Source organism: Lithobates pipiens, unplaced genomic scaffold, assembly GCF_037356315.1.
Source record: "Lithobates pipiens isolate NorthernLeopardFrog02 unplaced genomic scaffold, aLitPip1_a1.2 Scaffold_19, whole genome shotgun sequence".
NCBI classification, from domain to species: Eukaryota; Metazoa; Chordata; class Amphibia; order Anura; family Ranidae; genus Lithobates; species Lithobates pipiens.
Genome location: NW_027507764.1, coordinates 146680076 through 146704199, shown reverse-complemented (window position 1 = coordinate 146704199; position 24124 = coordinate 146680076). Strand labels below are relative to the sequence as shown.

Genomic DNA, 24124 nt, shown 5'->3' with positions numbered 1-24124 from the left:
AGATTGTCATTACGCCAACTGAAACACTGTTGAGTTTACTTTATTAAAGAATGCAAAAAGCAATATTTATAAAAAAACAATCAGAAGTTAGCGTTCTGCAACTAATAATGGGCAGATGAATGAAATCTGGTCTGTAATCGGTTACCAAGGGATGTTCCACTTTTTCAGAAAGTTCATATCTGTAATTTTATTATTGGCAATTTGTATGTTTTGGGTTAGCTCAGAGCACATTATTATTATTGGTGTCGATGTTATTGATACATAGCACTGACAGTTTATGTAGCACTTTATATACTGTACATTCACATCAGGTAGGTTTCTATCTCACTTATATACACAGATCTGCAAGTCAAATTTAGACAGGAGCCAATCAACCATCAGTTGGGTTATTGATGATGTTTACTGGATGTGGGAGGAATTCCATTTATTACCTAGATTGTCAATAAGCCAACTGAAACACTGAATTCATTCAAATATCCATATTTATAAAACCAGTCAAAAGTCACTTTACCCTCTATGTCCCCTGCATGGGAATTATTTGTTTAGTATGTATACCCTGTTATGTTTTTCCTATTTTATTCAATAAAAAAATTTGGACCAGAAAAGTCACCATTCTGCAGCTAAAAATAGGCAGAATAATAATAGCTGACCTGTGATTGGCTGCTTAGGGATTTTCCACTTTGACCCCTATTAAGCATGTTTGTATCTTTGCCATATTTTGCATGTTTTGGGTTTGCTCAGACCACGGTTTTATCATTGGTATCCTTGGAAGTCATATTACAGTGACAAAAATCAGAGATCTCCGAAGTTTTTCAATGAAAGGAAGAGAAGTAATTTGTCAGGAAGTTGGGTTCATTGACTACAGAATGTGACTGCCTGTGTAGATTTTCCGCCACTTTTATTACCCAGACTGGTTATGTTATGAGTAAATAGGACCACTATAAGTTTTTGTGTGTAATTGTGAAATAATACTTTTAAATAAACCAATAATTAATTATGTAATTTAACTTCTACCCTTGCTGTTGTCGGCATAATATTCATTTAATATGAATGGCACTTTAAGGCGCTGTTCACACTTAGGTGATTCCAAATTGCCGCAAAACATGCAAAGACATTTGGGTGCGATTTTGCTGCGTTTGTCACATGACAAAACACGTTTCGAGAATTGCCCCTGGTTCAGGGCCAAAATATGGTCCCTGAGCTTCTTTGGTGTGACAAATGTGCTAAGACATCCCAGTCGAGTGAATGGGCTGCCCTATGCCCAACACGCATAAATGCCGGCGAAGACTGGCACCGAGAAGCTCCACTAACATTACAACAATTAACCTGACATTGGACATAGAGGTGGACATAGAGATGGGCATAGAGGTGGCCATACAGTCAGCTTCCAGAACTCATTGGAAGCCCCAAGATCCAGAGTTGAATAAATGACTTAATTTCCTAAAGTCAAGTTCAGGCACGCTCCAATCCACACTTCTCATTATTAGTCAGTGGCGTCGATTATCATAGCTATGGACCGGTATTGTATTACGAGAGGGCCAGACCAAGACTTCAGGGGATGCTAAAAAATAGTTATGTTTAGGTACCTACAAGTATGTCTTTCTGTGAGTTCACATGTTGTAAGTTGTCCACAGGCACATTTTTCACTCGTCCTAAAGCAAAGCTATCATTTAGAAGGCTTATATATATATCTTAATATCATATACAGTATCTTAATATTAAGCACCGTCAGGAAAATCAGTATAACATGCTAAAAAAAAAGTCATCTCTGAAAAGCCTCCAAAACTGGGGGACTCGTTAGGTTGTTGAGGCACCACTTTAAATTGTGAGAATCAGTGCGGCACCGCAAATGCAAATTCCCAAAAGTAGTTTCTGTACTACTTTTGGTGACTTCAGGGGTGTGAATTCATAGATATCTGTACAGAAATCCGCACAGATGTCTCTGAAATTGCCCCAAAGTCGGGACTGACATGCGGGAATGAAATCTTGTGAGTTCAGCTGAACTCGCACAATTTCATTCCCATTGTCAGTGTGAACTTAGAAGTCGCAGCAAAATCACGTCATTTTCAGGTCGCACAAATGTGAAAGGGGCCTCGGGGACAATCACTCACACCTGTCAGATTAGGATCTGTGGCTGTGTTTTACATCTGCTGCATCCTCAGAGTAACAGGCAACTCTGGCAACGCAAACAAACCTCTCTTTCACACTGTATGAGAACCCATGTACATTTCCTCTTCATAAATATACTTCACAAATATTTTTTACAGTTTAAAAAAAATATTTTTTACAGTTTTGAAAAAATATTATTAAGACTATTTTCACAGTGGGGCGTTGGGGGTGTCAGCGGTAAAGCGCCGCTATTTTTAGTGTTGCTTTACCGTAGTTTTTGCGGAGGTTTTCGGCTGTTAACCCCCCCGCTAGCAGCCTAAAAAGGGTTAAAACTGCCCGCAAAGCGGCGCTGCCCAATGATTTTAATGGGCAGGGGCGCGTTAGGAGCGGTGTATACACCACTGCAAAGATGCGGCTTGCAGGACTTTTTTACCATCCTTCCAGCTCACCGATCCAGTATGAAAGCACTCGGGCTTTCACATTGGAGTGAGAGGAGAGGCTCTTTACAGGCGCTATGCAGGCATTATTTTTAGTGCTATAGGGCCTGTAAAGCGCCTCAGTGTGATAGCAGCCTTAGCCCTTGTAAACACTGTCGGACATTCTAACAACAAAATCTGTCAGATTTTGTCCGACGGATTTTGTCCGAAACTGGTGTTGCATACACATGGTTGGACAAAGTTGTCGGAAAATCTGATCGTTCGTAACGTGATGACGTTATTTCATTACGATGGGACTATGTTCAGGCTAGTAGCCAATAGCTTTGGTCCAGGAATTTGATCTGAGCATGCGTGGCACTTTGTCCGATCGGAATTCTCTACACATGATCGGACAAAGTCCGATCGGATCATGTTGTCGGAAAATTTTTATATCCAGCTCTCAAACTTTGTTGGTCGGACATTCCGACTGAAAAAGTCAGATGAAGCCCACATATGGTCGGATTATCCGACAACACGGTCCGATTGGACATTTTCCGTCAGAATGTCCGACCATGTGTACAAGGGCTTACAGTGTAAAAAAAATATTTTTTACAATTTTTTTTTAATTCATTTTTATTTTTCTTGTTTTTTTTTACATATTTTAATTATTTTATTATGATATTCAATGATATATTTGCTGTTGTAAGGGGGGGGGGGGGGGGGTGATGCAATATAAGGGGTCACCTATGACCGTGGTCATCAACCCTGTCCTCAGGGCCTACTAACAGGCCACGTTTTATGTATTACTTTGGGGAGATGCAGAATAGAATACTGCAATCACTGAGCAGCAAATTATATCACCTGGGATGTATTTCAGTTATCTTGCAAACCTGGCCTGTTAGTAGGCCCTGAGGACAAGGTTGATGACCACTGCTCTATGAGACAGAGAAAAGAACTGAGGCCACAGATTATTCATTTCCTTTCTCTACAGCCTCATTTGCACTGCTGATGAATGGAAAGGACACAGAGCATGCCTGTTCATTCATAAACTGCATAGAAAACACAGGTCAGTTATGAATGGACACAGTGAGTGATTGGTACCGATCACTCACTGTGTTCATTCAGAAATGGAAGGGCCTGGTAAATTACATATTTACTGGCCCCTTCCCCCGCTCTCCATCCTGAACATCCCTCCTGTGTGCCTGCAGTTGCTGGCAGGAGAGAGAAGCCAGCAGCGGTGCCGGGGCGGACACACAGCAGGGGGAATCAGATGTGGGAAGGACAAGGAGGGGAGTCAGTGTATAGGGGGGGGGGGGACAATTACAGAAATGATGACCTGTGTGCAACAGCTGAAATCTGGCGGGAGGGAGAGGTGGAGAAACTGGCTTTCAGCTGTTACAGAGACAGACACACTGGGCAACATTCCTGTCCTGCCCACATCTGATTCCCCCTGCTGCCTGAGCCCTGTACAGGAGGACTGGTGGTACCCCTTATGGCCAGCCTAGCTTGTATGTCAGAACCCACTCCTACTGTATTAAAGTGCATTGTAGTTGTACTGTCTACCCTCAAGTTGTAAAGCGCTGCGTAAACTGTCGGCGCTATATAAATCCTGTATTATAATAATGATAAGTTAGCCACACACAGGACACAGACTATTTATGATATAAACCTTTTTTGGTGCAGTCTTATCTTCCCAGACCAGTGGTATCCATTCTGATGAGCAAGGGACTGTGAACAGATCCTCTGCCGAATTGGAACTTTTGTGACATCCATGTCCATTCAGTTTTTTTGCATCTTGTAATGGGCCATTAAGGCCCCATTCACACCTAAGCGTAGTGTTTTCAGGCAGAAAGTGGCGTGATTTTCCCCGCGATTTTGTACAGGTCAAAAGGTCAGCAATGTAAAAAGCAGAAAAACCCAAACCCAAAACCCAAGTTCCAGAACTTGTTTGAGTTTCAGCCGTTTTGGAGCTTCTGACTTCAGGGATTTGGAGTGGAGATGTGAACCATCTCCATAGAGAATAATTGATTTATTACCCTCCAGCGATTTGTAGCTTCAGGCATCAAGCTACAAAACGCTCAGGTGTGAATGGGGCCTTAGTTCTGAAGGCAGGAAAAGACGTGCATCCGTTTACATTCTTTTACCTCAAATCCATCATGTTTAATTCCAAAAAATGGAAAAGAACGCAATTGTTTTCCAATTTTTTAAGTTGGTCCTAGATCGACTCATGCCACACGATCGGAATTCTCGTTGGAAAAAGCTCTGATGGTTTTCCCGTTGGAATTCCAACGGAATTTCGCTCAAATTGTCTTGCCTTCACACGGTCACACCAAATTCCAATGGTCAATAACACCGTGACATACAACATGTTCGACGGCGCAAGAAAAGGGACGTTTAATGCTTCCGAGCATGCATCGAATTGTTTCTGTACATGAGTCGGAATTTTGCGTGTCGGAATTGCATACACAGGATCGAAAAATTCCATCGGAAAAATTAAGAACAGGCTCTCAAACTAAAGACCGTCGGAAATGCAGACAGAAAAAGATCGATGGGCATACACACGGTCAGAAAATCCGATAAAAAGCTCCCATCGGGCTGTTTCCATAGGAAATTCCAGCCCTATGTACGCAGCATTAGAGGTAGTCAGATGTATACAGGTGCCCAGCTCACAGTGAGCTTTCATCCAGATCTCCCGGAAAAAGCGTCGGGCAGAAAGTTTGACTAATAGGATCCCTAAAACCTCTGTTCACATGGGTTGTAAACAATCGTATTAGGGCACATTTCATGAAGTTTTTCCACAACTCTGTTGATCTCTGCACTAAAAGCAGATTTTAAATTCATGGTTTCCTTTGCTGTTCCATTGACAGCACGATCCAGCGGATTCACTAGTAATTTTACCAATAGCAATTATTATTATAAAGGATTTAGCACCACCAGTTTGCGCAGCGCTTAACAAAATGATTGCAGATGCTCGGAATGAAGGCTGTTTAAATACAAACTTGTCACGTTCGACTGGAGTGTATTCTTATTTTTGTTTTTTTTTACTTCTCTCTAACTTTGTTAAAATGTGTTTTTGCGGTTTAGCACTAGAGACCTAATGTACATCCGTCATCAGTAGCATGCTGGGAGTGGCGTTTTAGGGGATCTTTCACAGCAGGGTATTTTTTTCAAGGCTAAAACTTTTGTGTTTTGCTGCAGTATGCAGAAGTGTGTTTATGTAGTTTCCTTTTATGAACTGCTGTGAGATTTCTGAATGTCATTCAGAAACATTAAACCCCCGGCATGATTTAGCCTTTGTATCATACCAGAGTGATCGACACATTCATCCCTGCCATGCTTTTCAGAGATGTTCTGTACATATCTGAGATATCTAAAAATACAAGAAAACTCTAGATCATTCTTTTTCAACCAGGGTGCCTTCTGGGTTCTTCAGGGGTGCCTTGGCAAAATGCCTAAAAATTGCCTAAAATAGAGTTAACAAGCCAGCAAGTGCATCAACCCTGTCTTTTGTCACACAAACCACAGGTTTTTATTCTGCGGCATTACAACCTTTGGGATGGTGAGTGCCAGCTACTGGCATTCTAGCAATTAATGGCATCATTGGTTGATGAGGAAGATGCTGGCATCCTTGTTTGCCCCTCTTCTACCCCTCTCCATCAGCACTGGGGTCGCTTTAGCTGAGTAAGGGAGATGAGGAACATTGGAATACTAGTCAGTACCAGTGTGCAAAGGTGTATTAGCTTTGTAAGAATAAATTACCTCTAATGTTTGGTGTCCTACATGTGGATGTTATTGTGTGATGTAAAAAATGTATTTAGTTTGTTATATTTAAGGCCCCTTTCACACGGACGATCCGTTCAGGTCCGCCTGTCAATTTTTCAGGCGGAACTGAACGGATGCTCCATAGAGGTCTATGGAGCGTCGGGTGTCAGCAGTGACAAGTCCGCTGACATCCGACCCGAAAAAGTGTGACGGAGGAAAAAGCTATTTTTCCATCCGTCATCGGAACGGATCGGGTGACGACGGACACTGCGGTCCGTCGTCACCCGATCTCCCATAGGGGAGAGCGGCGCTGTGACAGGTCCGTCCCTGCGCAGTGTGCAGAGACCGACCTGTCATCTTCCTGCTCAGCGGAGATCGCTCCGGCAATCCCCGCTGAGCAAGCGGATATTCACGGTCCGTGTGAAAGAACCCTTACAATGGGATACCTCGAGATTGTGTGGAATATTAAATCAGCTCATACCCATCAGGGAAGCAGCACCGTGGGAGGATATACTGTGTATACGGCATATATATATATATATATATATATATATATATATATATATATATATATATATATATATATATATATACAGTGGGGAAAATAATTTTTAGATTCCCTGCAGATTTGTAAGTTTGGCCACTTAAAAAGAAATTAAGGGTCTATCATTTTTATCATAGATGTATTTTAAATGATAGCGACAGAATATCAACCAAAAATCCAGAAAAAAAAACCACATGATACAAATGTTATAAATTGAGTTGCAGTTCAGTAAGCAAAATAAATGTTTGATCCCAAAGCAAAATATGACTTACCAGGTTTGGGCAAAGTAAGCCTGTACCAGAGGAACAGCCCCAAAGCATAATGTTTCCACCTCCTTGCTTGACTGTAGGGATGATGTTCTTAGGGTCATAGTCAGCATCCTCCAAACACAGCGGGCTGAGTTAATGTCAAAGAGCTACATTTTGGTCTCATCTGACCACAGCACTTTTTCCCAATCCTTCTCTGAATCATTTAGATGATTACTGGTAAACTTCAGACAGGCCTGTACATGTGCCTTCTTGAGGAGGGAGACCTTGTGGGTGCTGCAGGATTTCAATCCAATTTCAGTTCAATATTGTGTTACCAATGGTTTGTTTGGTGACTGTGGTCCTAACTGCCTTGATATCATTCACAAGCTCCTCCAATGTAGTTATGGGCTGATAAATAAATTTACCTGTAATGTTGGGTGGCCTACATGTGGATGTTATTGTGTAATGTAAAACAATTTTTTTAGTTTGCTACATTTTACAATACCTCGTGATTGTGTGGGATTTTAAAGGGTGCCATGACTGAAAAAAGTTTGATAAACACTGCTCTAGATAGCATATTTTGTGAAGTTTGTGCAGTTAAAGTGGTTGTAACCCTAAAAAAACAACAACTCATGTTTCTTTAAAGCATAAATAAAAGCATAGTGCTGTTGCAGTGTAATTTGTCCCTCTCTGTGTTGTAAAATACCTGGTTGATCCTGCCTGTTCCTGTGCCCCCTTAGTGTGCTGACCACGGTAATCATGGCTGCTGATACATGATACTGTGGTCAGTTTACATGCCTCCCTCATCCGACGGCTCTCCCTCTCTTTCTCTCCCCCTCCCTCCCTGCCTGTCAGCTCAGTCTGTGTGTGAGAGTCAATCTGCTCCCTGCCCCCCACCCCTCCTCCTGCCAGTATTTCTGCTACAATACATAACCACATTATTTGTACTCCCTCTATTTTAGGCAGATCTAAAGTACTGTGGGTCAGTTGGCCAGCTGATGTCAGAGGGGAATCTCAGCTCATACCGCTGCTCTGCTTAGATCTTTAGAAAACAGAGAGGACACAAGAAGTAAGGTATGTATGTGACGTAACAACCAACCTAATTGACTGCTGTACATATAAATGCTACATTGTTCTACTAGTTATTTATGGTAAAAGTAATTCTTCATTATTAAAGTTGTGCACAACTCCCCCTTCTTGATCTTGGCTTTAATTCCCTCTTACCTGTAGGACTGAGTTTCTTCAAACTACACACTCACCCTCACAGTGAATCCAGTGGTATTCCGATGTGATCTGCTGTTCGGTCAACATACACTGGGTTCCTTGCTGCCATCTTAGTCATCTTCAGCTGGCTGCCTCCTCCTGGTGCAGACAGGCAGCTACAAAAGAAAAAAACGCCATTCTGCTTGGGGAAAAGGGGTTCTTAAATAGAATTAACTCCCATTTGGGAGCTAGGTTGCCCTTTAAAGCAGACATATTTTAAAAATACAAAATTAGTTTTTCTAAAGCTTGCCATACACTATGCAAATTTTGATGAAAATGTACTCTATAGATGGCTCTGTCGTCACCATTCCACCCACCATTCTTCAGTTGAAAAATCGAAGGAGCTGCACCAAAAATTGTTGGCTAATATCAGCAACATTCAACCAGGTGCAGATACTGTTCAGATATTCTGACAGCTGCTGGTGTCAGCTGTCAGAATACAGATTAAAATGCTACTGCACTTTCTCCCAATCCTTCTCTAAATCATTTAGATATTCATTGGTAAACTTCAGACAGGCTTGTACTTGTGCCTTCTTGAGGAGGGAGACCTTGTGGGCGCTGCAGGATTTCAATCCAATTTCAATTCAATATTGCGTTACCAATGGTTTGTTTAGTGACTGTGGTCCCAACTGCCTTGAGATCATTCACAAGTTCCTCCCGTGTAGTTCTGGGCTGACCCCTCACTTTTCTCATGATCATCCTTACCCCATGAGGCGAAATCTGTCATGGAGCTCCAGACCAATGGCGATTGATGCTTATTTTGTATTATTTCCATTTGCGAATAATCGATCCAACAGTTGTCTCCATCTCACCAAGCCTCTTGCTGATGGACTTGTAACCCATTCCAGCCTTGTGAAAGTCTACATTCTTGTTCCTGTTGCCCTTTGACAACTCTTCGGTTTTGCCCTTTGATCGTGAGGTTTGAATGGAAAAAAGAGATTCTGTGGACAGGTGTATTTTATACTCATAACCAATTGTCGTTAGGAACACCTTCTTAAAGCGGAGTTCTACCCAAAAGTGGAACTTCCGCTTTAAGGCCTCCAACTCGTCTCCTGTTTGTGCAACTGAGCTTTTGGGGAGGAGGCGGGGAGCAGGTACAGGAACGTGACAGGTACCTGCTCCCACTTCTGTTTGCGGTCGCCGTGGCTACCGCAAGCAGAAGCTTTCCCTCCAGAAGTCTTCTGGGACATATGACAGGTCCTAAAAGACTTTGGGGCCAGTCACATGTGCAGTGGGCACCTGGCTGTAAAGCCGCAAGCTGTCACAGCCAGGTGCCCATATAAGAGTTGCCGGTGACTTCCGAGGGAGGACACGGGGAGAACATGACTGCGGTGAGCACACAGCTGGACTGTGGGACAGGTGAGTGACTGTTTATGAAAAGTCAGCAGCTACACTTTTTGTAGCTGCTGACTTTTAAAAAAACAAACAAATGACTGAAACTCCGCTTTAAATTGACAGGACTAATGTGTGTACCACATGAGCACATACTGTAACCAGAATTATTGCTCGTTGGTAGGGGATCAACTGAAACTCAATTTATAACATTTGCATCATGTGTTTTTTTCTGGATTTTAGGTTGATATTCTGTCTCTATAATTTTAACTACACCTAGGATAAAAAATATACACCCTTCATTTCTTTGTAAGTGGGCAAACTTACAAAATCTGCAGGGGATCAAATAACCATTTTCCCCACTTTGTATATATATATATATTTATACACACACAAAGTATAAATATATATATATATACAGTATATTTCTAAGTTTGTTCGATTAGAACGGAGACCACACACAGAGGTGCCTTGACTTTGGCTTTCCCACGTCTTTGCAGATGTATGCAAATGAGGACCTCTATTTGTGACCAAATACTATAAATGTATTTTTGAGGTTTCTTTTGTAAGCTTTGTACTGCTTTTTGTGTCTCTGTTGCAGATTTTGCCTCGCTTTTGGTATTTTAAAACTATAGTCATCGGGATAGGAAGTGAAGGAAGTGTGGGAAACCAGAGCCCCTGACAACAGTCTAAATAAACATTGGCTCTAAAGCCTATAACACGTGTGGTGAATGTTGGGCAGCATCAGCCAGGTCTATGGTAACCAACTGACATTCAGCCCGTGTGTACAGCTAATGAAGGGGGGTGGCCAAAAAAGGTCTGCCGAATGGCTCCCGATCAGCATTCTCAGCCAATGGTATCCACTACTAGTTTTTTTTTTCCATTAAACCCAGCGGGCTGAATGAAAAAAAAACTGACAGCTCAGGTTGGAGCCGCTGTACTAACTATGCATTGTTAGTAAAACAATCCCCCTGCTGAGTTATCATGTTCTGACAGAGGGGGCTACTCTCCCCACCAGAAAACTCCTGTCAGCGATGAGCAGAAGCTGATTGTCAGACCGTTTTCGGTCATACCCCTTCGACAGAAGCCAGCCGTTTGAACTGGTTGCAGTACACAACGGCAGAATGGTGGCCGGTTTCTATTGAATTGGTTGATGCCGCCTGACATTCGGCCCATGTGTACTAGGCTTAAGCCTCCCCCACTCTAGCCAATCCTAAAGAAAAAAGTTTTGGTTTGATACACATTTTAATTTAGATATTTATTACTTTCAACTGAAGTAGATTGTAATAGTAAAGCAGAGTAACATCTTATTGCTTCACTGAGCTGGACAAAGACATTGGCATTTTAGGAATCCCTAGATTGCTAGTATTGTATGCATTATCAGCATACCTAGCAAGACCGGTCATTAAAGATAATCCTACTGGACTGTGAGATAGACAGTAATGACAACCTACCTAAGAAAATGGACTTTGTTGGGAAACCCCTTGGCTGGATTTACACCTATCCATTTTTCTCTCTGATGCGTTTTCTATTAAATCAAAGGAAGCCGATCAAAGAGCAGACACACACTGTCATCTGTCATGCAATGCATGCATTATATTGGATGTCACGCACATCATAGCGTATATAAACGTGCTTTCACATGCATCATGATGCGTTTAGGTGCAGTAGGATGCATCGACATGCATTTTGACAGGCGTTGCATTCATTGAGATGCATTGATGTATATTCAGCCTCAGACTTCTTCCAGGTCAGTCTAAATGAAGCTGAACAGATGAGTTAATGCCTGGTAACAAGTATACAGCTGGGGGTGGAAAAATTGGCACTTCCACCACATAAATGTTCTTTTAATTGGTTATGACTATTAGTTATAAGTCCTATGAAAACTATGACCCTCTTCTGTGAAAACGGGGTGTTCCCTTACTTCTGATAGTCCAGTGTTTGTGCAAAAATACAAGAAACCAAGACTTGTACAGTATATGACTCTGAAGTAAATTAGTTTATTTAATCTAGTTTGTAACAGTCGTGAAACTGGTATATTGCTAATAAAGAACCATTGATCTGAACAAGAAAAACTCACCACGCCAGGTGAGACAAGGAAGCTTGATGGATCCAGTGGTTGCCCGCCCCGGCTCGCCTCCGTGTGCAATAAATTATAGAAGAATTGGCTGCACACCACAATTGATCCAGATCCTTTATTAGGACAAAAACACTACAAGAACAGATTGCTGGCAGACGTGTATTACACACTTCAAGTGCGCTTAGGCTGGGTTCACACTGATATTACACGACAGTCATACGACTGTCATCCTGCTTTGCTCTGTGACATCAGTCCTACATCAGTCGTACATCAGTCCTACATCAGTCCTACATCGGTCCTTCGTCCATCCAACTTGAATGAACAGGATACTACTTTGATCCAACTTTGTGATAGTCTGACTTGTCCTTTGACCAATCAAAACAATCCCAGTGAGACATAAATTCCTTTTACTGCTGCTGTAATCAACATGTTGGATGTCACAAGTTGATGGTTAGGACAAGGATCCTACTTTGATCCGAATTCAATGATAGTCAATGGGCTGAAGTAGGACCAAAGGCGTACCAAAGTAGTGCAAGAACCTTTTTTCATAGCCGGACCGACTTGTGTCGGACCAGTTAAGATGACCCTCATAGGAAACCATTGATTTACACACGTCATTCAACGTGCTTCCAAAGTCGGAGCGTTTTTCATACGAGTGTGAACCCGGACTCAATCATGATTAAGCGCACCTGAAGTGTGTGATACCCGTCTACCAGCATTCTGTTCCTGTAGTGTTTTTGGAATGTCCTAATAAAAGATCTGGGATCAATTGTGGTGCGGTCAATTGTGGTGTGGCCAATTGTGGTGCCGCCAATTATTCCATTATCTAATTAAGAACTTTCACCAATCACCATGTTACACGGTGTCATCTAATTATCTTCTGGATGAACTTCAATGGAAACAGTTAAATCAGGGGTTTAGTTACGCTTTAAAGGGATGAATTGGGAAATGTGCATATATTGCAGAGATGTAGTGCATGATTTTTATATATTTTTTGTCTTGACATATGCTTTAATTGGCTGAGTAGCCCCAAGCTAAAGCTGCAAAGGAAGCATGTGAACCACTTATCTACCATGTAGCCTCTAAATATAACCACTGTACTTTTACCTACTTTCCTGACAAAGGTAGATCAGTTAATAAGCCAATTATCTTAATGATCTTTGTTTTGTTGGAGAAAACTAAAGCATTAGCACAGGTATGTAGAGAACATAGCAAGTACATGGTGACCGTTTCTTTGGAGGGGATTGAATCCAAAAACCTAAGGCTGCTTGGGAAGGGTGCAAACCACTTAGCGACCATGTTGCCATCTAATTATAGTTGATGAAATTAACACTGTTTTTCTGTTTAGTTTGATTCAATCCAAATTATTTTTAAAAGTATTACCAACATAAAAGCTGAATTTTCACCATTAAAAGGGAAGTGTGGTTTTGTTGCTTTTAGCAGAATCATACTTACCTAGGTGAGTGCAGCATCTGTCCGGTACTCCATTGGTCCCCCGCCGCTCTAACACTGAAAACTGAGCGATCAAACACCCCAGATCGTTTAGATCTCAGGGCTCCCTGAGCGGAGAGCTGGTGACTGTCAGTGACCGCTGTCTGCTCTGCCCCCCCCCCTCGCTTACTGGAGCACTGGGCTGTGGAGGGGGTGGGAGCGGCCGGCTCAGGCTCTCATCGGCTCCCTGAGAGGCTGAGCTGGGTACCAGTCCAGGCATGTGGGGGGATCCTGACTTCATTGTCGCAATCTTGCCCAAGCCTGGACCGGCTCTGTGATGTCAGCTGACAGCGGGCTTCAGCCTGCTGTCTGCTGAAAATAGGTCACAGGAGTGCAGAACAAACAAGCTTTGGCTATACTTCTTCTTTATATTGACTTTTTGTTTTACTTTTTCATATTTATTTCTTATTTTCTATATTTCTTTTTTTTTGCATTAATTTATTTTTACTTTATTTTTTTATGCATTCTCCCTGCAACTTACACCTTGTTTATGGGGTGAGTAGCTGATATCTATCCAGGCACAAACTACAGATACTTTGGCACTTACTAACTTTTAGCCTTCTTGGATATACTGAAATAGATATCTCAGGAGACTGTGGACTCCAAGGAGACGTCACTATCTCCATGGGGGGGAGTCAACAAAAATAGGCTATTATATGTATGTGATTGTTTCAGAGAGAGGAGTTAGAAAATAATTAGCAAAAAGGATTTTTAATAGTGAGAGGTTTGCTATAGGTTGAATTTATTTAGAATGTTTATTCAATAAATTTTTTGCATGTATATGTACTTTCATATTTCATATGATCAGAATATCAAAACAATTAGGTCGCCTTTTAATCAGTTTGAAATATGAATAGCTACCTGCTGAGTTAAAATGGTCAGTTCAGATGTAACAGTCTATAGAAAGTTGCTGGAATTCCTTTGAAAAAATAGCAGTTTTCTTCAAAAGGAACATTTTATAAAAGTATGTATATCCAAAGCTTTTTTTGTGTTAGGATATGCTATTTTTTAATATGCTAATGCTGCAGTAAGGGGCTGCTTTCTGAGGCCCTGTTCACATCTAAGTGTCGCTCCCGCATAACATAATTTATACCTTTTTGTAGTGGCACCATTCTATCAGTTGGAGGTCAGGACTCTGTGCACGCCAGTCAAGTTCCTCCACCCCAAACTCACTCGACACATCACACACACAGAGATATGCGTATAGATATAGATAGGAGTATACATCCATAAAGAATCCGTGTCATACACACTATTTTCTCTGCTGATATCTATTGTCTTTCCATTAAGCCTGCATTTTTCTTAACATCCGTTCAAGTACTCTTTACATTTTGTACCGTCATTTCATGTTCTTAAGTACATATACATACGTGTTCTATTTCATGCAATCATTTGATTTATTCTTATTTTGAAATCTAGAAAAGATAAATTCAAAAGGAACCTTATGGAATTCTTATTGTCAATGAGGGGCCAATAAGTGTTCTATATATTTTTTGCTAGAACGATTGCTTTGAAGTTTTGAAATAATTAAACAAATCTCTTTTTTATATATATGGAATATTTAATTACATATATATGAATATATATATATATATATATATATATATATATATATATATATATATATATATATATATATATATATATATATATATATTTTTTTTTTTTTTTATTATTTGGCCTTGATGCCAATTTTTTATAAACATGTTATTCTTCCAGCAATAATGAAACTATATACATATGTGTAGTTGGTTTTCACTGTTTCTTTTTTTTTTGCCTTTTTTGATGTTTTTACGTCCCATCTATGTTTTTAGATGTATAGATTTGTCATCAGCAATTGTAAAGACCTTGTAATGTATTTTGTAGTAGCGATTTGGGCTTTATCGTTGTAAGTCACATCAAAGTGGCAACATCATGTGAGACGTGGGCGTCGGCAGACCTGATATTGATTCAATCCAGTGTTTCTCAATTCCAGTCCTCATGGCCCACTAACAGGTCATATTTTCAGGCTTTCCATTATTTTGCACAGGTGATTTGATCAGTTTCACTGCCTTAGTAATTACCCCAGCTGTTTCATCTGAGGGAAATCCTGAAAACATGACCTGTTAGTGGGCCATGAGGACTGGAATTGAGAAACACTGATTTAATCAGAGCCGAGCTTCCAAGTGTAGTGAGTATACACTAATTCACCAGCTCTTCAATTATTCAATTAAGCCCACCTTGTTTACTCTGTGAAAATTGTATTGGCATATGCATATAAATTTCTGTCTATTGCCTAAAGAGTCAGCTATGAGTAAGCACCAGTAGTTATGGTGTGAAACATGTCAGCTGTTGATTTCATCTTTTGCTGTTTGGTTTTTAACCAATAAAGAAATCGTTGTTGGAGTGCGGCCATCCGGATTGAATTATTTTCTATATGTCACACTGCGACACATCATACAGAAACAGGCACTCTACCTGTCTCTGTATGCCAACATATACTTGGTCTTAAAGTGTTACTAAACCCAGGACCCTGCACTCACTATATTATTATTATTATTCAGGATTTATATAGCGCCAGCAGTGTGCACAGCGCTTTACAATGTAGAGGGGGACAGTACAATTATAATACAGTTCAATACAGTAGGGAAAGGAGGACCATGCTCATGGAGCTTACAATCTTAAAGGGGTTGTAATGACAATTTTTTTTTTTTTTTAAAGCAAACATGTTATACTTACCTCCAGTGTGCAGCACGTTTTGCACAGAGTGGCCCCAAACCTGGCCTTCTGGGGTCCCTTGGCGGCTGTCTCAGCTCCTCCCTGCAAGAACTAATCACCTTCATGCGAGATCTCTTGCATGGTGGTTAGATCTTGCGGGCTTGCTTCCGTGATATGGCCGGTGGCTATAACCGCTCACTGTATCACTCGGCCCCGCCCCCGGCGCACCGCATCATTGGATGTGATTGACAGCAGCGCGAGACAATGGCTGCACTGCTTTCAATCCATCCACTCTAGCCAATCAGCGGCCAGGCTGAGCAGAGAAAAGGACATCGGGGGGAGCGCAGTAGGTGAACAGGCTCAGGTAAGTAAAACGGGGGGGGCGGTATTGTCAGAAGTTTTTTCACCTTAATGCATAGGATGCATTAAGGTGAAAAAACTAAAACCTTTACAACCCCTTTAAGGGAGGGGGAGGTGGTACAAAAGGTAATTGCTGTGGGTAAGATTTGATCTAGTCTCCCACAGTACACAGAACATAGACATGCAATTACTTTAGTAAATATAAACTGCTAACTACCTTTTCTTATCAGCAGTATATAGCAGTCTTGTGACTTCTATCAGTTGTTGGTTAAAACTTGTAGGAGGAGTTTTCATTCTACTCTAACTGTCCTATGAGACTGCAGGGCTCCTGACCCTCTGTCTGGACAGTGCTGATTGCCCCTGTGCTGATCACATGGACCCTCTCTAGAAAAAAAACTTTAGCAATACACAACAAACTTAACATGTGCAGAGTGACTTCAAAGGCTCTGTACTATCTGCAGATGGATTGGGGACTGTGGAAGAAGGGGGGGATCAGAGAAGACAGGATCAAACACCCTTTTTACATGATGCACAGGGTTAATCCAATAGGTTACACAGGGAATATAACAAGCATGCTTTACTGCATATACAGACTGATATTACCGTTGTGAGTATAGTAACACTTTAATTATCTTCCGTTTCATTATCTGTAGACTGGAGGTAACTATTTTTGAATTTGATACATTAAGAGCACCCCTTTGTAAAAGTTCGCTATTTTGAACTACCTCAATCTGCTGCATGTGTTGGTGAAGCTACAGGTAGGTATTTTTGAATTGGGCACAGACCATTTTGAGGGGCCATGCTGACATAAAAATGACACCTGAGATTTATTGAATTCCCCTCACTATTTGCTTGTAGTTGGTAGGTTCTCCATGTTTCAGTGTGGATACTTTGGTTTCTTCCCACAAATCAAAGAAATGTCTGTAATTTAATTGGCTGACACCCAAAATATGCCGACCTCTGAGGGACCATAGATTGTGGATTGTGGACCGTAGATTGTGGGGTCCTTTTTGAATTGATTAGTGTAGGGGTTACGTGTGTCCTAGGCGTGTTTCTAACTGGGGGGGGTGGCTGTCTATGACACATCACTGATCTCTGCTCCGATCACACAGAGCAGACATCAGTGACACTGTCACTAGGCAGAATGGGGAGATGCTTGTTTACATTAGCATCTCCCCGTTTTTCCAGGGACCGAGTCTGCGGGACCCACAATCGAACTCACAGAGGTTCCGACCGACGCGAGCGCCACTGGCGGCATGCATGCAATTGCACGGCGGCAAATTTAAAGGGACGTACCTATATGCCCATTTGCCTGTCCGTGCCATTCTGCTGATGTACATCGGCGTGCGCTGGTCGGATGTGGTTAAGCTAAAAAACCTTCTGTGTGTAGCAACCTCCCCAGCACCCCCCTAATACCTACCTGAGCCCCATCTCCAGCCAGTGATGTCTACGAGTCTCTCAGCCGTCCAGGACTCTCCTCCTGGTCAGCTTAGACACAGAAGTGGCCACATTGGCTCCCACGGCTGTCAATCACAATCAGCCAATCAGGAGAGAGAGGGGCGGGACTAAAGCAGCTCTGTGTCTGAATGGACACAGGGAGCTGCAGCTCAGCTCGGGAGTGCCCCCATAGAAAACTGCTTCGTGTGGGGGCACTCGACAGGAGGGAGGGGCCAGGAGCACTGAAGAGGGACCTGAGAAGAGGAGGATCTGGGCTGCTCTGTGCAAAAGCACTGCACAGAGGAGGTAAGTATAACATGTTTGTTATTTAAAAAACAAAACAAAAAAACAAGACTTTACAATAACTTTAAGGCTTTTAGTCTGTGTGAATAGTTTAGCATTCTTTGTAGAGCACATTACAAAAAGTGACAAAGCTACATCAAATGAGTAAACACAAATACATTTCAGCAGCTCATCAATTTAAAACAATATAGTGATTGAGTAATAAAGCAGCACCCTTATTTATCTGTTGCTTTATACAGCAGCACAAGATGCTATCTGCCCTAAAATGACAGGATCTGACTGATTGCTTTCTTTGCGCCAATTGTTTTTTTTATTTTATTTTTTTTAATATGCCTCATTGTTGTCAGCTTCTTAGAACCCATTAAAAAAAATAATTTGCCTGTGCAGAGCTGGCATAAAGCATATTTGGCGTCATTATGTCAGTCGAGAGCAAGGTGTCAAGTCGAAAATTACATACTTATGAATTTGACAGTAATAGTAAGGAAACATTTTGAATAGTTGCCTGGAGACATAATTCAGAAGTATGTTATGGACAACAAGATTATAAGTGGAAGTCAGCTATATTTTGTGAAAAATAGGTCATGTCAAAGAAACCTACTTGCTGTACTTTTATAAAAGATTTAGCAGCATAGATCAAGAAATGTGGATTGGAGGTGTTATCCTTAATATTTTTCAGTATCTTCCTCTCTTTTTAACTGTCAGCTGTTTTTTTGTTAAACGTAGCAAAGCAGTAAAGCTAGTATTAATGTGCACACATGATACTGAAAAGTCGCACAGCGGGTACTATGTGTTTTTCTCCACCAGTTGCAATTACAATTTTTTAATGGCGTGTTTTTAGGTGGAGTAAAATTTTGTGCTGTTTAGCAATTTTTTTGCATGTAAAAGTGGAGTTCCACCCCAAAATTTTTTTTTTATTAATGTGCATGAAAAAAAAAAAACATTTGGAAAAAATATATTTTTTTACTTACCTTTTTATGCCTCTTGCTATGCGGTCCCTCGAATTCTGCCTCCGTCAGCGCCTGGGCTCCTGACGTCACTTCCCTTGGCGCAGAAAGGGAGATCACCTCTCCCTTCTCCCTCTAGGCAATCATCTGGGACACGTGACAGGTCCCAGATGATTGCGCGGCTCCCGCATGCGCAGTGGGTGCCCGGCTGTGAAGTCACAGCCGGGCGCCCACAGTTAAAATTCCGGCGCCGCCGAGCGGAGGGAGAGACAAGCAGGGCTTCGATCCCCCGCATCACTGGACCCTGGGACAGGTAAGTGTCCGATTATTAAGTCAGCAGCTGCAGTATTTGTAGTATTTGTAGCTGCTGACTTTTTTTTTTTTTTTAAGCGGAACTCCCCTTTAATCAGTATTGTCAGAGCCTTCTAAATTTACCATATATACCTGGTTTAATTGATAATATAACCACTTCAGCCCCGAAAGGCTATACCCCCTGTATGACCAGGCCATTTTTTTGCGATGCGGCACTGCGTTATTTTTAACTGAAAATTGCGCAGTTGTGCGATGCTGTACCCAAACAAAATGTATGTCCTTTTTTTAGCCACAAATAAAGATTTCTTTTGGTGGTATTTGATCACCTCTGCGATTTTCATTTTTTGCCCTACAAACAAAAAAAGAACAACAATTTTGAAAAAAAAACAACAATATTTTTTACTTTCTGCTATAATTCATATCCTATAAAAATATGTACAAAATCAAATTTCTTCATCAGTTTAGGCCAATTTTTATTCTACTACATATTTTTGGTAAAAAAATCCAAATTAGCGTATATTGATTGGTTTTCAGAAAAGTTATCACCTCTACAAACTATGGGATAGATTTAGGGACTTTTTTCATTTTTTTTTTAAACTACTAATGGCAGCGATCAGTGATTTTTAGCGGGATTGGGACATTGAGGCAGACAAATTTGGACACTAAGTGACACTTTTTGGGGACCAGTGACGCCATTAAAGTGATCAGTGCAAAAAAATGCACTGACACTGTATAAATTACATTGGTAGGGAAGGGGTTAACTACAGGGGCAATCAAGGGGTTAAATGTGTTTCCTATGTGTGCTTTCTAACTGTGTGGGGGATGCTAACACTAGATATAGAGAGAAGTCTTTGTTCCTGATTAGTAGGAATCACAGATCTCTCTCTTCCTCTGTGACAGGATGACAGTCTGCCTTGTTTACATAGGCAGACCGCCGTTCTGTCATTCCCCCGAACGATCGTGGGTGGACCCACTGATTGCCTTCCGCTGTGTCTAGTCACAGAAGGAGCAGGCCGCCGGTGGTGCACGCACTGGGCCAGGAAGTGCGAACAACATACAGGTAGGTTGTGTTGCGCAGCTGGGCCGCCCTGCCGCAGTATATGTACGGTGGGCGGTCTGGAAGTAGTTAAAGGAATGGGCTCACACAGGCACAAACAAACAATATAAATGCTATGACTGTTGTCTTTTTAAAGGGTCGGTGCACCATGTCTATAAAACAAAGATGTGAGGTGTCCCTGAAATATCATAAAAGGCACTTATCCAGACATGTAGCCTGGGTGGCCAGGAAAAAGGGGGCAGTGACTTTGCGCTGACTCCCTCCCCCCATCCTCTTCCTGAACCATAAAAGTCCATATACCCCGTGGCAAAGATCCCCCCCAGGGGCAGTCTTAATTTAGTTGACAAAATGAACACTATTTTAGTCAACTAAATTAACAATAAAACAGTTCAGATGACTAAAATACGACATCAAAAACGACATCAAAATGTGTAAATTTTTATAAATGGCATTTTAGTCAAAAGGCTATGACTAAGACTAAATCGAAATTTGACGTAAAAATGAACACTGCTTGCAAGGCACCTTATCATCAATGTTGAGGGGACAAGGGCCTTATCCCCAAATCCTGTCTCCCAAAAGGGGTGAGGAGGTCGGCAGGGGGGAGTTATTGGAATCTAGAAGGCTCCTTTAGACTAAGGGGGCATGAGTAAAAAGGGGTACCTATTCACTCCTTTCTACTCATTCACAAATAAAGTGAAAAAGTAAATAAAACACTGTAAAAAAAGCCTTTTACTGAAAATATAAACAATGTCCCCTGATGGAATTCAACGTTAATCATGTCACCCAGCAATGTACATTTCAGATACAACTTCAAATGCAGGCTTAAGGCATCCCCAAAGCATGTTACTGAAATTATTTGTGTATTTTTAATTTTTTTTTTTTTTTCAAATAGTTTTTATTGAAAGGTTTTGACTTTTTACATACATAAACAAAGGGGAAAAGCCCCAAAAACAGTATATCTGTTCTCACAGATTGTTTTTCATATAGAAATGACCGGGTCAGTAAGAAATGTCAGTAAAGCATGACAAAGTAAATGACAATACACTATGGACTTGAATAGCAGACATTAAATATATGTAGAACAAAGTATTCTTACTGCTAAAAGCAAGCTATGTAGTAGAGCTGCACGATTCTGGCCAAAATGAGAATCACATATTTTTTTTTTTGCTTAGAATAAACGATTCTTGCGGCGTAACATCATCTTTCATATTATACAAAAACATTGGGCTAACTTTACTGTTTAGTTTTTCTTTTATATTCATTAAAGTGTATTTTATTCCAAAAAAAAAAAATTGCATTTGAAAGGCCGCTACGCAAATGCAGTGTGAGAAAAAATATTGCAACAACCACCATATTCTCTAGTGTCTCTGCTAAAAAAAATATATTATAATGTTTGGGGGTTCTAAGTAATTTTCTAGCAAAAAATAATGATTTTAACTTGAAACCGACAAGTGTCAGAAAAAGGTTTAGTCTTTAAGTGGTTAAACTTCCCTCATTTACAGACCGAAGTGCATTCCTTTCATCTAAAGAACAAAATGTTACAATGTTTTTTATAGTTAGCTCCACTACTGAGGAATGTTGTGAAACTTGGCAGATTGCCTGTTTTGTTTTCTTAACAGCTGTTGGCTTGAGCTGAACTCTCTGCATAGAATCAGGAAAATGGTTTGTTAAGATCGTGAGGGGGGGAAAAATTTGCGATCTTGATTCGTAACGATTAATCATGCAGCTCTAGTATGTAGTGAGAATTATCAAATGCATGCGTAAAACAATGCCTCTGAACAGTTCTATTCTAAGAACTAACCTACTGCTAACAGCATATTATATGACCAACAGTCCCACCCATGACCTTCGCAAAATGTCGGTAACTACAGCCATCCATCATCTGCTTACATAAGCCTTTCCAGAACAATGATCTAAACCTTGCAGGATTTGCAGAGAGAAAAATATAAAGTGTAGCTCTTGTCAAAGATTAGAAATCCCTGGAAAACACAGGGATGGGTATTGAATTAATGACTACTCATTAGTGAAAACCAGAATCATACAAAATATACAGTGAATATGACGGTGTGCAATTAACAAAAGGAAAACTCATAAAAATGACACAAAAAATAATAGAAAAAATCCATGATAAACAGAGAATGTGATTAAACGCTCCTCTATAACGTACTGTATAGTCCTATTTAAACAGAACCGGGAATGGTGCCTCTTCAAATGATGGTAGATGAAGGTAAGCAAACTTCTCCATGTAGTATTCACAGATATGCATACATATGAGCAGATAGGTTGGGTACGCTCAAGATGGACACACACGCTGTATAGCGGTGGGTCAACAGGCATTTAGACCATCCAATCCAGCTGGTCCTTGATAGAACGCTTGGATGCTGTGACGATATACCCCGAAAGCCTCATCTGGGACAGGTGGGAGGTAGGTAATGCACACCGGAAACTCCAACACATACACAAGCCTATTCCTTCGATCACTCACCAGCTAGGAAGGATATGCAGTAAGGTTAGAAGATTCCTTTTCTCCTAACTCCTGTCTGTGTTCACACTCCCAATGTGAGCTGAACAGATTGTCATAGAACTGGGTTTTCCAGGGATTTCTAATCTTTCACAAGCACTGCATTTTATATTTTTTCTGTTTCATAAAATTCACTAGATTGTTGATGCTAGCTGCTGATGTTTATTGTTTTACTTAGATTTACTAGTAGCGCAACTTTTTTTACGTTCGAGGATTTGCAGAGAGACCAGGGCTGATGGAGCTAAACCCAGTACCTGTAGCCAAGGATCCCATAGTTTATTGAACTTAAAGTGGATGTAAACTCTCACATATATCCAGTGAAGTGAACAGCCTCAGATAATACACAGGGATGAAACAAATCTCCCGACATAAGTTTTACATGTATATCTGCTGTCGTCAGCTTTGTAGACTCTTTAAAAAGTGCACATCGTGTTAGAAATTTTTCTTCCTGTTTCAGCAGTCGGAGGGCAGTCTTAGCATACACTGTGAGTGAGATGATTGGAGGAAAGGGACACGCCCCCTCCACATAGAGGAATGAAGAAACTTGCAGAGCTGTGCTGTGAATAGACAAGCTCTCTGCTTATCACCCTCCCCAGACACAAGTTTCCAGTTGATTTTATCTCCTGTGTCGGAGAACTTGTCAGAAGTTATCATGCTGATAACAGAGGAACGGAGCAGCAGAAAGACATAGCACTTAGAGCTTTGGAGAGAGATAAGAAAACACTACAGATATATGTGCCCATGTCAAATTTCATGAATGGGGTTTACAACCACTTTAAAAGGGGTACCTCGGGATTTCAAAATATACCTTTCTATGAGCAAATTACTTTGATGCAACTTTGATCCAGAGAGTGTAAAGTTGTCTTAAAGCTGCACTCAAAGTTACATCAAAGTCACAGTACAAAGTCGCACTCTATACCGTGTGACTGTGGGGGCGCAATAGTGGAAACATAGCCTTATGCCTTGTACACACGGTCGGACATTCCGAACACAAAATCCGTCTGATTTTTTCAGACGGATTTTGTCCGAAACTGGTGTTGCATACACACGGTTGGACAAAGTTGTCGGAAAATCCGATTGTTCGGAACGTGATGACGTTCGTTCGTTACGACGGGACTACGTTGAGGCTAGTAGCCAATAGCTTTGGTCTCGTAATTTGATCTGAGCATGCGTGGCACTTTGTCCGATTGGAATTCTCTACAAACGATCAGAAAAAGTCTGATCGGATTTTTTTTTTGAAAAATTTGA

The 24124-nt window shown here is 41.1% G+C and overlaps 1 protein-coding gene across 1 annotated transcript in view; it reads left to right on the top strand.

The window, feature by feature from the left end:
- Positions 1-24124, top strand: part of RFTN1 (raftlin, lipid raft linker 1) — a 477341-nt gene that overhangs the window by 2096 nt on the left and 451121 nt on the right. Inside the window, exon 2 of the mRNA XM_077491379.1 lies at positions 8042-8153. The gene's annotated coding sequence lies outside the window, so the exon portion shown is untranslated. The remainder of the gene's footprint in view (positions 1-8041; positions 8154-24124) is intronic.